Raw genomic sequence first — 15,717 nt, forward strand, 5'->3', positions numbered from 1 at the left:
GATGTGTGTGGCCTTAGCAGTACAAATGCATCACGGCTGCAACGCTGCAGTGTGTTTAAACATTTGAACATTTCTGTGGCTTCAAAACAGCGTGGATACTCTACCGTGCTTTGAGGCTGGATTTCAGCCAGTGTTGTTGGAGCTCTTATCCAAATTAATCAAATTATGAATGTAGAAAAGTTCCACCAGATTTTGATCGACCATGTAATACCACGTAGTGTCTGATTGGCTTCAACTTCATTTTTCAGTACGACAATGATCGCAAACATACTGCCAATGTAGTCAAAGTATGCCTGGATGAAACAACGCATCAGACATGGATTGATCTCTCCAGGGTTCGAACCTCAAGATAATCGAAGCAGTGTGGGATCATCTTGACAGAAAACAAAACAAAAGGCAGCCAGCATCCAAAGAAGAGTCTCGGATGTCTTTCAAGAAGCCTGCAGAACTAAGAAATTACAAGAAAGCTTACCTATTAGAGTTTAAGCTGTGTTGAAGAATGAAAGGCAGCTTTAACTGGACAAAAGGGGAAAAAAAATCCCACATTGACAGCTAACTCAAGAGACAAAAAGCATTAGAACTCAAGTCATTACCTTACTTAAGGATAAATAAGTTAATTAATTACATTAATGCATAAGCAGAAAATAACCTACAGTAACTGCTTTGCGATATGGAAGTGCAAAAGACAACTGAAAGGGAGGATAGTTTCTATATATGTGGTTTCTATTAAGGGACAGAGGAACGATAAGAAACGATAAGAAATCAAGGACAAGGAGTGTGGTGTAGATAAGTGAGGAAATCCGATCATTACTACAAATTTAGTTGAAATTTAAATATTTTAACTATGGTGCCTCCTGTGAGGGCTGTCTGTTTTCCACATTCTGCAACGGTAAAATACGACTTTGAGGCGGATATTTGTTTTACCAAATGGACAATTGCTGTTGACAAAACTCGCCTCATGGTTGACTCTTTTCCACAGAGGGGGGGTGCTTTAATAAACTTATTCGAAAATGAGCTTTTTTCCACTAAGACTTATTTTATTGGGAGATGTACGAAATTATTTACCGGGTTACAAGCAATGATAATATCGGCTGTTGACTCCTCAGCGTCATCATTTTCTATCTATTGAGAAAACCTATTGTAAAAGTATTGAAGAAAAAAACTCTTCCGCCGTCTCACTCCTCCTTGGCCCGCGGTGTGTGTGTGTGTGTGTGTGTGTGTGTGTGTGTGTGTGTGTGTGTGTGTGTGTGTGTGTGTGTGTGTGTGTGTGAAACAACTTTTTTTTTCCCAACAACAGATGGCGCGCTTCCGGAGGTTTCCCCCCTCCCTTCTCCGGATGCAATTCGTCACGCTCATTACACACTTCCGGGGGGGAGGGGGGAGGTCAAAAGGTCATGATTAGGGCCATCAATCACTTCGGATTAAATTTTGTCATAAGCTGTATGGGAGTATCTCTCTCTCCTCTGTACTCAGTCGTGTTTGTGTGTCTGTCAAAGTGATTGTTGTCTTTAAAAAGCCTTTTGTGTTGAGTTTTGTGAGCAGTGCCGAGCTTCTCTGTAGTCTAAGCTGAGTCGATATATTTGATTCCATGTTTGGTGTGATTTTCAAAGTCAGCAGCAGCAAACGCTGAACAAGCAAAGTTTGGGCCCATCAGAGACAGCAGTGGATCTGCTGACCTGTAGGTGTTGGAGGTGTTTGTGTGCAGCTGTGGGTCAGTCAGCTTTATTTCACTTATCCATGACAGAGCGCTGTTAGCTGTGAGTTAGCATCCACTGAGCTGTTTCATCTACTCTGTCACTGCCAGCAAGCAGAGCCCAGGGTTGGCTTCATAAGCTGGACGTGGCCTTGCTCAAGGGCACTTTAGCAGCACGTTCCCAGCAGTAACAGAGGGATTCAAACTGGTGACCCTGGAATCACCCAGAAAAGTCACCTTATGCCAGAAGTTTTAGTGAGACGGGAACAACATTACAGCTCTGATGTCATTGACCTGTGCAGTGAGGACATATTGAACTGTGAGGACACAGCTTATAGGTTCAACACTGACCCTGGGTCAGCATGTGCAGGTGACATGGTGTTGGTGTCACCACTACAGACAGCTCAGGTTCAACTGGTTCTTCTTTGATTTGCTTCTATAGCACAAAGGTTGACACCAGTCTGGTCCAGTTAGCATCTGAATCCATAAACGTGTGAGCTCGTCCCACCAGAGGACGTCAGCATCATGGGGATAATGTCTACAGCAGGAAAACACAGGGACAGTTGGGTTTGCTGCACATCTGGAACACACAGTTAGCTCAGATATGTTTATGTCGCTAACACCAATACAGCGACTGAGTGCTCTATAGCAGCTAATGCTAACAACTGTAACACTGCTGTTTGTCATGGTTTTCAGACCAAATGATAACAAAACGTTGGGAAAAGTGAAATATTGGAACATGAAATCATAAATTATTACATTTAAACAACAATAATACAGCTAAATTTCCCCTGTTGGCTCATAAGCTGCTCACCTGGATGCTACATCAGTGCAGTCCTCTCTGAACATTAGATAATCAACACACACACACTTATTGTTGAGAGGCTGACTTCACTAAACTCACAGAAACTCTTAAGAAGCTCCTCAAATGATGACTTTGGAGTTTTGTGTTACTGTCAGTGTATAAAAGCTAGAAAAGGAAGAAAAGCAGGAGAAATGATCAAAGTGCTGCTGTGTGCAGGAAGAACTACAACATGTTAGTGAGAAACACAAACAGGGTGTGAAACACACTCCAGAGGAAACGCTGTGTGCAGGCTGTCTGTGACTTCCTGTATCTCTGCCACAGACTGGGACAGACACCAGTGAAACCAGTCACTGTGGTCATGTGCTTGTAGCCAGCAGCCTGTGATGTGAGGCTGCTTGAGTCAGTCGTCTGCTTCCACCATGTAAACCTTGGTGTCTCCTACATGCACAGATGTTTCCTACAGACTGTGCTGCTCCAGCTGTCACACAGATGTTGAATCAGCAACATCTGCTGTCACGTGCTCCCTGGTCCCACAGATAACAGGCTGCATACAAGAGGCTCACCTCTGCTACCTGCTGCTCCACTCCCCATCGCTGTTTTGGTCAGCAGGTAAAGGTGAAGCCTGGGACATGGAAGCCTTTACAGCAGAGCTTCATGGGCCTGACAGCAGCAGGCTGAGGAGAGAAAGGTGACAGAGTTCGCTGTTACAAACAGTTTCTCAGCTTTGATCTAAAAGAGCTTCTTTCCTGTTAAAGCAGCTGAGAGTGAGCACATGTTCTCCCCCTGAGGTTCTCATGACAGAGGAAGAACTCACAGCTGAGGAGGACCAGGATCTCCATCCACTCACAGTCCCTGCAAACAAAACCACCATTTGAACTTTAACATTTGCTACGTGTGCACACAGTAAGTGATGGAGGATGAACTGGTCCTGTCTCTGTTGGTGGGCTCGTATACTGGCAGGAAGGAAGCTTCTCTGGGATTTCTCAGGCTTTTCCCCGCAGCACACTGTGTGATAAATACTCACAAATACTCACAAACGTGTCATTTCATGCGTCGGTCAAACACTCGACGCCCAGCTGGAAACACTTCAGGGAAGTTCATCTGCCCGAGATTCAGAAAAGTCACAGAAAATGTCAAATTGTTGTGATATAGATGTTTATCAAATCAAATCACTTTTGTTGTCACATCACATGTGCAGGTACACTGGTACAGCACATGTGGGTGAAATTCTTGTGTGCGAGCTGCACAAGCAACAGAGGTGTGCAGGACGATAGGATATGATCATGGTCACAGCGCAGCCCCAGTGATGTTAAACACAGAGGCTTCAAACCTGTCGTTGCTTCATCAGTGTGGACGTTTAAAGATGGATGTAACCATTTAATTATGGTTACATAATTAATTATGTAATTAATTATGCAATGGGAGACAATGGGAGACAATGGGAAACAATGGGAGGTCGGACCTCCACGCGCTCTCTGGACAAAGACGCCGTAAAAAATGTAATAAAGAACACCAAAAAAAAGTTTCTGTAGAGTTAACGGCTCTGCGTTTCCAACAGAGGGAGGGAAATCTGGGAGGATGTTTATTTTAAAAACCCTTATACATCAGGTTCTTGTTCTCTGCAGCTTTCAGCAGAATTTCCTCACCAATGTCGTAGTAGTGCAATCTCAAGATGATGGGCCGAGGAAGATGACTTTGTTTGGGACGCTGGCGATTCACTCTATGTGCTCGATCGATGAGTGGCTTCTCCTCGAGAGATAGCGCCTCCGCCAACAGGTGTGAACCAGCTCAGTCATCTTGGGTCCCTCTGTGCCTTCTAGTATTCCTGCAGTTCTTAAATTATTCCTCCTGGAGTGCCTCAAGAGCTCCACATCTCTCATCTAACTTCTTTACCTCCGCAGACAAACGCTCCACAGTGGCCTGGAGAGTGGCGATGGTGTCAGAGTGGTTCGAGGCACAGTCCTGCAGTTCAGTCAAAGTGTTATCATGCCTGGCCACGTCGCTTTTTATGTCCGAAATTGAGGGCTGGATGCTCTGGTTCAAGGATGATATCTCGCCTCCTATGGTGGTAGAAATCTCTAATATGCAAGTGTCCAGTGCTAGTTAGTTAGTTCTAGTTCTAGTGGTTAGTGGGGCTTTATTTGATGATTCTAGTGTGTGTTACATTGTTGTCATATTGTTGAGTCGCAGAGCTGTACAGTGTTACAGTTTCTGTAGAGTCTGGTATAAGGAACTCAGATCCCTCTGTGAATAATGTTCACTGAAACTGATCTGTAGTTAATGAACTAGTCAGGATTTACACTAGAGAATGTTTCTGCCATTACATGGCCTGTATTTGTAGAGCGCTTTACTCGTCCCTAAGGACCCAAAGTGCTTTTTTGCCCAAGGACACAACGACCGAGACTGTCCAAGCCGGGGCTCGAACCGGCAACCTTCCGATTACAAGACGAGCTGCCAACTCTTGAGCCACGATCGCCCCACATATTGTTGTCTTTTGTTGCAGACACCAAGTGTTGAGATCCTGTCTCAACCTCCTACATTCTTCCAGCAGGTTACACATTATTTTTTGTATTTGGAATCAAATATATGTGTCAGTTGGGCCTAGTGCAGGGGTCAGCAACCTTTAACACCCAAAGAGCCTTTTGGACCCGGTTTCCACGCAAAGGGTCAGGGTTCGGGAAAACACTGGGAGCCGCAAATACTTTGTGACATCTAAAATGAAGATAACACTGTGTATATTGTTTTTACCTTTATGCTTTGTGTGAACAACTACAGTGTGTTGCTTATGAAATCCATGAAGTGCTACAGAGAAAATTACATTTGATTTATGTAATGAAGACATTTTGAGCTCTTAAAGAAATATAACAAAGGAAAGCTGAACTACAATGATCCATGTAGCAAACACAAACTGTTATATCGCCTTTGGGCTTTTGGAGCCTTGACCTGACTTTTAAAAAAAGCGCGTTCATGCAAACATCGTCGGGTCTGCCGTGATATGTTTACAACGGGACTTCTGCTCCTGAACCTCTGCGCACAGCGTCTGCAGGTAAGGTAACTTTATTTATACCCAAAGGCAAGGTAAATTTGCTTTACAGACAAATGACAGCATTTGACATCCCTTTAAAAACACACATACCTAGTAAATATATAAAGCTCACTGTGACACATACTTTAATATTTTGAATCAAAAACAGTTCTTATTTAATTCAGTGACAGCAACGGGGACAAAGCTGTTTTTATAACGCTTTGTCCTGCATCTCGGAAATAGAAACCTCCGTCCTGAGGGAAGAAGCTGAAATTCACCCCTTAGAGGATGGGAACCATTTTTAAGGATTGATAAAGCCATCCTCTGTACCTGCTCAGAGTACAGGGAGGCTAAACAAGACTGTGGCTCACCTATCAGACGACTGGACCATCTCACTATCTGATTCAGAGAGTTTTTCTCTGTGACAGAGGTCTGACCGAACCATGCCACCAAACAAAAGGATAAAACAGACTCAATAAAAGAACGATAAAACAAAGTTAACATTTTTTGGTCAATGTGGAAATGAACAAGTTTCCTAAGGCAATAAAGGTGCTGGTGACACTTTTTACAAACTGATTTGCAATTTTGATCAAAGTTCAGTTTTTCATTGATTATGGTCCCAAGATATTTATATGATTGTACTTGCTCTATTTTCTGACCTTTAATTAAAGTGACTCCGTGCCCATTTTGTTGTTTCCTAAAATCAACAACCATGTCTTTTGTTTTAGATATGTTCAGCTGGAGATAAGACTCCTCCCACCACTGAACAAAGTCATCAATGACTGGGCCGTGGTTAGTTTCACCCTCTTTCAGTAAGCTGACAATAACAGAGTCATCTGCATATTTAATAATGACCCTGTTTTCATGTCTGCCCTGACACATGTTTGTATAGAGAGTGAATAATAAGGGCGATAGGACGCAGCCTTGAGGAGAACCTGTGGAGGAGAACACTGGGTCAGACAGAACCCCATTTATTCTCACTCTTTGTGACCTGTCAGTTAGAAAATCTAAAATCCAGCCCAGCAGGTTTTTCCTGATTTCAAACTGTTCTAAAAGTCTCTTAATTAAAATATGGGGCTGTGTTGTATTAAAAGCCGAAGAAAAATCAATGAAAAGAAGTCTTGCAAAAGTCCCTTTACTCTCTACATGTTTAAGAATCAGATTTAGTAAAGTCAAAAGTGCGTCCTCCACTCCTCTGTTGGGCCTGTATGCAAACTGCATTGGATCCAGCTGACCTTCAGTCTCTTCATAATCACATTTCTGAGGATTTTTTCAAAGACTTTCATGACAACTGAAGTGAGGCAACAGGCCTGAAGTCGTTTAGATTTAGGGACAGGAACCACGACTGCTTCTTTGCAAAGAGAGGGCACATGTTGTGTTTGCAAGGATTTGTTAAAAATAACCTGAAATATAGGCCTGAGTTCATCAGCACAAGATTTAATTAGGCGGCCACTAATATTATCAGGACCCTGGCTCTTGTTCACACTGACTGTATGAAAGGCCTTTTTAACATCGCTGAGTTCAATGATAAAGTGCTGAGTATCTCTCAGTTTCTGTTTCAGTTCCCAAATATCCTCGCTGAAATCAGAAGAACTAAAACGAGCATAAAACATGTTTAAAGCATTTGAAAATCTCTGTCTGAATTAAAACATCTAAAATGACCTGACTGCTGCTCTGGGGATTTTGAAACCCTGCTATGGTTTTCATACAAGTCCAGGCAGACCCAAAAGTTTTTGCAGCAAATTTGCTTTCAAGAAGGTTTTTGTCTGTTTTGCTTTCAAGATCTCGATTTTCATTTCCTTGGTAGCTGTCTGAAAATCGGTAACAGCCCCTCTTTAAAGGCCTGTCTCTTTTTCCTTAAACAGGATTTGACACTTTTAGTGACCCACGGCTTATTGTTAGCGTAAATTTTAACGCGCTTACGGGGTATAATCATGTCTTTACAAAATACTGCACAGGAGCTAGTAACATCCACCAAAGCGTCGAGATCATCTCCACAAGACTGAAGACGGGGCTGTACGAAGTCACTTTATCTCTACAGGACTGTAAGCTGTCGTCTGTGAGGCGTGAGCGTGTTTGTTTGAACACAGTTCACGGTGGAGAACAGCTGCTGACATAATGTGGATCCCAAGATCCATAACTGGCCTACCTGGGGCTGAAAGTCTCCATAAATGCAGGCGTTTCGGCGGCTACACCGGCTTCCACGAGTGTGACGCTTATTTTGAGAAAATAATAGAATATAAATGTATTTTTATATTTCAATATCACAATAATCTTCCAATGTAGAACTACAAGTTAAAAAAGAAGTAACATAAATCAAATCCACTTCAGCTAAATACTTCTCATTTATTTCCATCTTACATGCTGTGACTGCAGCCATTCCCACATCTCTGTGAATGGGACTCATGGACATGGATCAGTGGTTGTTGATCAATGGTCCTGAGAATCTGCATAATTAAGATGAAGGAACGGAGCTCCCAGCCCATCGTTCCTGCAGCTGCTTTCAGTCTTTATGCAAATGTCCTGTTTGTAAGACTGAAACCTGCAGCTGAGACTGAAGACGTCACCTGATGATGACGACACGTTTCTCCCACAAAACGCTGCGTCCAGATGAACAGAAGCAACAGACTCACTTTCCTGGATGATTGAGATGCATCAAGACTTCATTGTGTGTTACTTCTCATTCAGCACAGACACATTATTCCTGTTAGGTCATGTCAGCTGTCACTCAGTACAAGCACAACTGTGAACAACACAAACTTCTCTTCAATGTGTCACAGAAACACTAAGTGTGAGAGCCTGTATGACACACAGGACAGACTGTAAGCTCTGCTGGCTGCACAGCACTTTGTAGCAGTTTTCCAACATGTCCTCCACCCGTGATGTCAGTGGTGGGACCCCAGTCACAGCACTCAGCACCACCTCCTTTAAATGGATTTTATAGCAGTTACTCCCGTTACTCGGTGCAACGCTTCTTAAATGTGTTTTTGCAGGATAAAACACAGCAGGTGGTGTAGAGAGGACGTCAGCTGACGGAGCAGAGGGAGGCAGACTGTGGATAAATGACAGAGTGAGAGGAGAGCAACCATGACAGAAGCACAGGTGTGGCAGATAGAAGTGGCTTTATAGACACTTATTGTCAGTCCTCGTGCATGCTGTGGAAATAAGTGTCTGTGTCATGAGGTGACATGTGAGCTTATCTTTGGTCAATAAAGCTGAACGACCAGTTTTCACTTTGCTTGTTACGCTTGTTTAGTGACGTCTGGGTTTCTGTGGAGCCCGAATTTTGATGAGTTCTGGTGAAATCATCTGAGATCATCTGAGCATCGGTGAAGAGTCAGCAGAGAAAGTGTGGGACAGAAGTTTGCTTTGGACACATGGACTGAAATCAAAAAGTAACAAACAGGATTTCCAATGGACAGTATGGAGAAGTGAAAGTACACAAAGGCTGTGCTGGAACACGTGTGTTACACTTTTTGACAGCTGAGAACAAAACACAATATTTTGCATCATCTCTGCAGTGTCTCTTCTTTCCTCTGCTGTTGTGCTTTTAGCTCCAAACTGTTTCAAATGGTTTGTCAGCAAGCTGACCTCTGACCTCTGCAGTACTAACTCCTGACCCGTACAAAGAGCGGGCGTTTCTGACCTTTGACCTGCAGCTGTATGTCTCTCAGTCTCAGTTCTTCTCTCCGTCACTGATGGAGCAGGTGTAGTTGCTGCTGACAGTCAGTCGTTTGTTTTCTCAGAGTGAGGCTGAAGTCTGAACTGTTCAGAGCATCAGGTCTCATCAACGTGCGCTGCTGTAACGCCGCTTTGTCCTCTGAGATCACCAGGTATGAAACCTGAGTGCTGACAGAGCAGCATGTTCCCCCTCATTCACCTCCACCACCACAGCCAAGGCATGCTGGGAAACTGAGGACACACAGACGGAGAACTGAAGTGTCTGCTGTGTGTTCATCTCAGAGTCCTCACAGGTGACACATTAGCTCCAGAACACCAAGCCAGGTGTTTGAAGCCTGACAGGGATTCTTCCCATCCAGAGGGAGGATTTAGCTGGAGCCGTTCTTTGGTGGTAATTAACAGTTTGTTCTTGTTAGCTAATTATGTCATTAAAGGTAGCAGCAGAAGCCTTGTGTTGAAAGCCCATTCACTCACACATTCACACAGTATGTGTGTGTCTGTGTTACACTGTGGACATCCCTTCTGTTGGAGCGCCATCTTGTGGCAGGTTTAAGAAATGTTCTTCTTGTAAATCCAAACTGATGCACCTCCATAGCAGACTGTGGAGGCTTTCAGTGACATGAAGACTTGATTTATACTGTCATATTCTCCTGTTACACAAAGCACAGCACGCTGAACATGGATGAACTGAAACTCCCAGCATCTGACTGAGGAAAAGCACAAATCATTCTCACACTGACTCCTGCTTGATTTTAGATTTGCTTTCAAATCCTCACACTTTCATATGAAGCACTAAATGGGCTCCAGACTGTTTATCTCAGCTTCCTGTCAAACACACTGCTGCTCACACCGAGGCTCAGTTTACTCCTCCAGCCTGGCTTAACCTGCTGTCTGTTAAAAACAGTCCCACACTCCTCTGTTTAATCCTTCTGATCAGACTCTTTGATTTTGTATTGTTTTTACCTGAAGTTGTGTTTTTGACATGGTTCTGTCTGTGAAATAAAGCTCACACACACACTGCTACAGTCCTTCATACACTTAGAAACGAAGCTGCTCCTTTCCTCAGTGCTGACACATAAAGAAGAGTTGGTTTTATATCCAACACGTCTCTGTTCCAGAAAACAGCTTCAGCAGCCTCTGAGTCTGAACTTGGAGTTGGTTATAAGCCACAGGCCTGTGTGCACAGCAATGAGGAAATATAATGCAGTAAGTGAAACATGGATGTGTGGAACAGATTATCCCAAAGGTTGATTCTGTTCATCTGGACGTTCTCAGTGAAACATTTCGTCTCTCGGTCAGGTGACTCCTTTAGTCTCAGCTGACTGCAGGTTTCCAAACCTTTGTCACTGGATCACTCACTTCATCTCCAACGTGTCCCTGACACAGACAGCTGGAGCCGTTACAGCAAAATCATTGATCATCGTTTTTATAACATTAGCTGGTGTTGGTGGGCAGGCTAGCAGTGCTAATTGTTAGCACTAGTTCTGCTGCTCTCCCTTTGTCTCTGTTATTGTTGGTCTTTAGTGAACAATAGAAAGTGTCTTCATGAGACTGTTGCCTAATGTTCAAATGTAGATAACACCACCTGCACCAACCTGTTACACAGCACAACCCTCTGGTGTAGCTTTGCCCATACGGTAAAAAAAAATATTTTAAAATACATTTTAAAATATATTTATATATTTAAAATGTATTTTAGCACATATATTTTTTGGCCATTTTTTGTATATTTTGAAATATATTAATAAAATATATTTCAAAATACAATTTAAATGTATTTAAAATCATTCAAAAAAATATAAATTTAACCCTTCATATATTTCTAAGAAAACACATTCACATGTAACATCTGAAAGAAATCTTTATTTGATGTTTAAAACATACATATAGCATATCAATCAAGCAAGGAATATTCATTTTATAAGTTTATTCTCATTACATACTTAAACATTCTAAAAGAAACACACACACATATACATATATGTGTGTATATATATATATATATATATATATATATATATATACACAGTCTCAGTTCCCCCAGCTTTCACTGCAATCCTCAAAGCCCTTCTGGACACGCTGGGAAACCCCTTCCTTACCCCCACTGTAACAAACAAAAGTCCCAGTTCTATTACTTTTATCAGAGTTAAAATAAAAATGTGATTTATGTTAGCTGGCTTCATTTAGCAAACAGATATTTCTGTTTATACAGATACAGATATTAATACAGATATATTTTACGCATAATTTTACCTCTTTTTTTTCCTAGATGGGAAGTCTATCCAGTTCACATTACAGTAATGCTAACACCCCTTTTGGTCGTCTCTCCTTACCTTCCAGCATTCATAAATCTGTTGACCTTCTTTGTCTGAGACCAACCACTACAATGCATCATCACCTATTTGTATTGGTAACTTACTTTACAACCTATTTTAATGGTTGCAAAGTAAGTTACTTGTGATGTATGCAATTTTAGATACACAGAAAGTCTTCACATACTATATATGGCTGTCATAGTGTCCTTATCAAGGGCAGTTCTTCACTCTGCGCCGATGTCCGTTTTGCTCTGTCCTCCTATAAAAAGCATGAACATTTGAGTGTTTGACTAGTTTTAGATTTCCAAAAATTTGATATTTGTACAACTAAACATTTGAACTACAATTATATGCTATTGAGCGATACTTTTATGGGTAATTTTTGGTAAAGAAACTGGTGACAGAGTTGTAGGCTTTTTAAAGTACTATTAGCTAACCATTTGAACTGACTTTCAAAGCTGATTACCTTTTAAATTGCTGTGGATCAAAACCTCCAGTGGGAAGGCGGCCATTAGAAGAACACGCACCATTGAACCTGAAAATAACAAAAACAAACAAAAAACAGAACAATATATAAGAGTCCGGTAGGGTAATAAATCTCTTCTGAAGCAATATAGTTATTTTGGGTGAAAAACAAAACATTCCTCTAAAATATATATACTGACATCAGCAATCAACATCATGATTGTAATTATTTCCTTTTTAGTACATCTACTGCTGTTTGCATGTGTCAAGCACTACGACTGTATCTATGCATATAAATTCACCATATATATCCAGCAAAAATGTTTTGTTATAGGAAAACAAACAAAGGCATTCAATCAGAGGTGAGAAATTAATTGGGAATATGAATTATAGGTGAACTATTCTTTACCTACTAGCAATCAAGCTTCTTTAACCAAGAAGCTTGAAATATTTGAATGTAAAATAAAATAAATAAATAAATAATAATAAAAATAACATGATGTAATTAAAATGCACAACTTACATTAAGGAAATCTGCATTTGTATCCACAGGCTAAAAGTAAAACAGTAAATGTGTTAGTGATAGTACAGGTATTTGTAAAAAAAAAAAAAAGAGGCAGTAACTGTGACGCTTCTAGTGGGATGCTAAATGCAGAGATTTATATTTACAGTATAATACTGCATGTACGGGTAGCTGTGTTGTGAACTGTAACTGAATATTAGAGAATCTCAGAGAAATTAAATGTATTTATTTTTTGAATTTATCAATCATAAAACCGTCTGTTTTGAAGGCCTGTTACGATAACGACTTTTTGTTGGTCGGTATATTGCCCCATAAACAATTGCGACAAGTTATGTCATTGTCATTTTAAGACCATTTTATGTCTTTGAATGTATAATCATAATATAACACCACAATAATGCAAGATCTACACACTTTCAATTGACAAACCGACATCTAATTCTTAAAGTATTTAGATCATTGAAATTAGGAATCAAAATATTAGATACCTTAAAAACTTGAATAAATAGTAAGTTTTCTAACAAATAGAAAACAATGATATTTAATGTTATTGTTTTGTTATCATTATATTTTATTTTTGTAAATATAATGGCGGATAAATTACATCATCAACAATTACTGAGGTCATGTACATGTACTGTGTGTTAAGTCGATATATCGATTATTGTGATAGGCCTACTGTTTTTGTATCATAACGAGCTTGTCAAACATGCATGACCACTAAACAATGTCTAAGCAGTAGTACTGGTCTGAATGACAACAAACATAACTAGTGTTTTGGAAAATCTGTTAGAAAACAGTTATTTCAATAATTATGATTAGCATGTGACACAGACACCGCATAAAAAACTACAACAACAAATACTTACTTTAGGAGGATGGGGGAGGGCAGCATGAGGTTGAGACTTTGACATCTGTAAGAAACAAATTCATGTATTACAAACAAGTCACTTAAAAATACATTAATGTGGCAGACTGTTCCCTGTTCAGATGCAGTGTATAAGTACAATCAGGGCTGTCACAACAATGGGGTGGGGCCACGTGGCTGCAACCCTAGGTACAATGTGCAGGTATATATAATTACATATAATATATGTGAATAAAGCAAGAATCTGTTTAGGTTAGTCACTGTGCTGACTGATGTTTGCTAGGTTTATATGATTGCAAACTGCACAAAAACAACAACAGCAACAACATTAATGACAATGACAAACAAAATTACTTACATTTATGTAAATCTCACATTAGGAAGATCTGCATTCGATTTCATGGGCTGAAATAAATAGGCAGAAACATTACTGCTAAAAAAAATAAAAAACAAAAACTCTAAAAAGCCTAAAAATGACTTAAAAAGCAAGGAAATGTGGAACATTGTAATTAGCGAACATTAATAAAGCATAACTGTTCTTTGTTTCTAACCTTGGTAAGTACTCTGTAGCCAGAAGGAGAGGTAGGATTTCTGTGAAAGCCAAATTAAATGTGAATAGGCTTTGATAGTTATTGAGAAGGCAGAATAATAAGAAAAGGCAAAAGTACGTCACAATATAATTAATTAAGTTACATATTTTGATTACCAAATTATGGAAGCGTGGAGCTGCCACCCAGGCAAAAGAAAAATAGAGCTGTATCACGTTATGACGTGAAATGTTTATTGTTCTAACATTATGCTTTTCATGTTTGTATAATACAGTGGTTCTTAACCTTGTTGGAGGTACCGAACCCCACCAGTTTCATATGCGCATTCATTGAACCCCTCTTTAGTGAAAAATAAAGTGTTTTTTTTTTTCAAATTAGACGTAGATATGTTTTTTACTGGTGCACAAAATGAGCCGTGCACGTCACAGCGGAGGCTCTGCCGAACCCCTGAGACCAACTCACCGAACCCCTAGGGTTCGATCGAACCCAGGTTAAGAACCACTGGTATAATATAATATCACATTATTATAATATACATAATTGTCACGTTCGCACAATATTGTACGGACGTGATAATTATGTACATTTTTCGTACAATGTTGTTCAAACATGTTGTTCAAACATGATAGTATATTGTTAGAACGATAAACTTTTCACGTTATAACGTGATATACTTATATTTCTCTTTTGCCTGGGTGGCAGCTCTACGCTTCCGTTCCAAATAAGCGAGAATAAAGTAATATTATATGGGAAAAGGCACCTGCTAGCTTGATGATGGAGGCTTCTTAGACTGGCCACCCGCCTTGGCTTCTTGTCGCCACTCCATGAAATAAAGGTCCGTTTCCTCCATGCCGGCTAATTATTCATCCTCATTAAAATCTCGTATATGTTCAGTTGGCAGAATTGAGAATTTTACATCTTCCAACCACTTAATTAACGCGAACATAATCGGCTTGTTTCTTCCCGTCTCCTGTATCCGGCCGTTCCTCTCGCTGTCAGATTTCGCGCCTCAGAGACGTCGTTATTTTTCAAAAAAAAAAAAAAAAGAAGAAAGAAAGAAAGAAAGAAACAGCAACAACTACTAAAGAGAGTTTTTGCACGTTCATTGCACATTTGTGGGAATGTTTAAATATTTAATTTTTATTAATTACTTTTCATTATATCTTTATTTTTTAAACCACCGTGGCAATGCGCATGCGCATACACTCCTGCACGCAAAGGGCTTTGGAGTTGACGTAATGTCGCAATGCATTGTGGGAGCGCAGCACCATCTTGGCAGGTCACGAATCAAAACAAGTTTGCTACGAACCATTCTGAAACGTAGCTCAAAAGAAAATGACGGTATAGAGACAGATTCTGTCCAGATGCAAAGAGACGGTACTTGATTGTTGAAATGTGGACCCGTATGAAATATAGCCGTGGAGTAGAAACCCTGAAGACCAAACCGCTATTGACTTAGCATGATCTACTCTCATACCTTGTCTGTGGAGTCAGAGCATACACGGCGCACCAATTTCGCAATTATAAATCTCTGGAGGCGCACATCCAATTCACCAAGGACTGGGTACAAGATTTGGCTATTTTTAAGCCTCCACGTTGTGAGTACGCCGTCATTCAAGCAAAGGTAAGTCAGCTTGAGTACTGCGAGTAAAATGCGTTTGATTCCCCCCAGCATTCAAATTAGTGCTAGCAAAAATTCATTCGTGAGGGGGAAATTACAGTGAGAACATGTAGAGGCTCTGTTAGAGGGATAACATAGTGAGTTCAGTGCATTGATGTGACATTGTCCTGAAG

At 40.6% G+C, this 15,717-nt stretch overlaps 1 long non-coding RNA gene across 1 annotated transcript; it reads right to left on the reverse strand.

Moving 5' to 3' along the window:
• Nucleotides 1-11,269: 11,269 nt before the first annotated feature.
• LOC308399289 lies at nt 11,270-14,924 on the reverse strand. Its single transcript, XR_013972109.1, has 8 exons — nt 14,684-14,924; nt 13,927-13,966; nt 13,734-13,780; nt 13,377-13,421; nt 12,508-12,537; nt 11,986-12,054; nt 11,704-11,778; nt 11,270-11,308 (listed from the first exon to the last, which is right to left on the reverse strand). It is a non-coding gene; the product is annotated as an uncharacterized lncRNA (long non-coding RNA).
• Between the last annotated feature and the right edge of the window lie 793 nt (nt 14,925-15,717).

Source organism: Rhamphochromis sp. 'chilingali' (genome assembly GCF_963969265.1).
Source record: "Rhamphochromis sp. 'chilingali' genome assembly, chromosome: 1".
NCBI lineage: Eukaryota > Metazoa > Chordata > Actinopteri > Cichliformes > Cichlidae > Rhamphochromis > Rhamphochromis sp. 'chilingali'.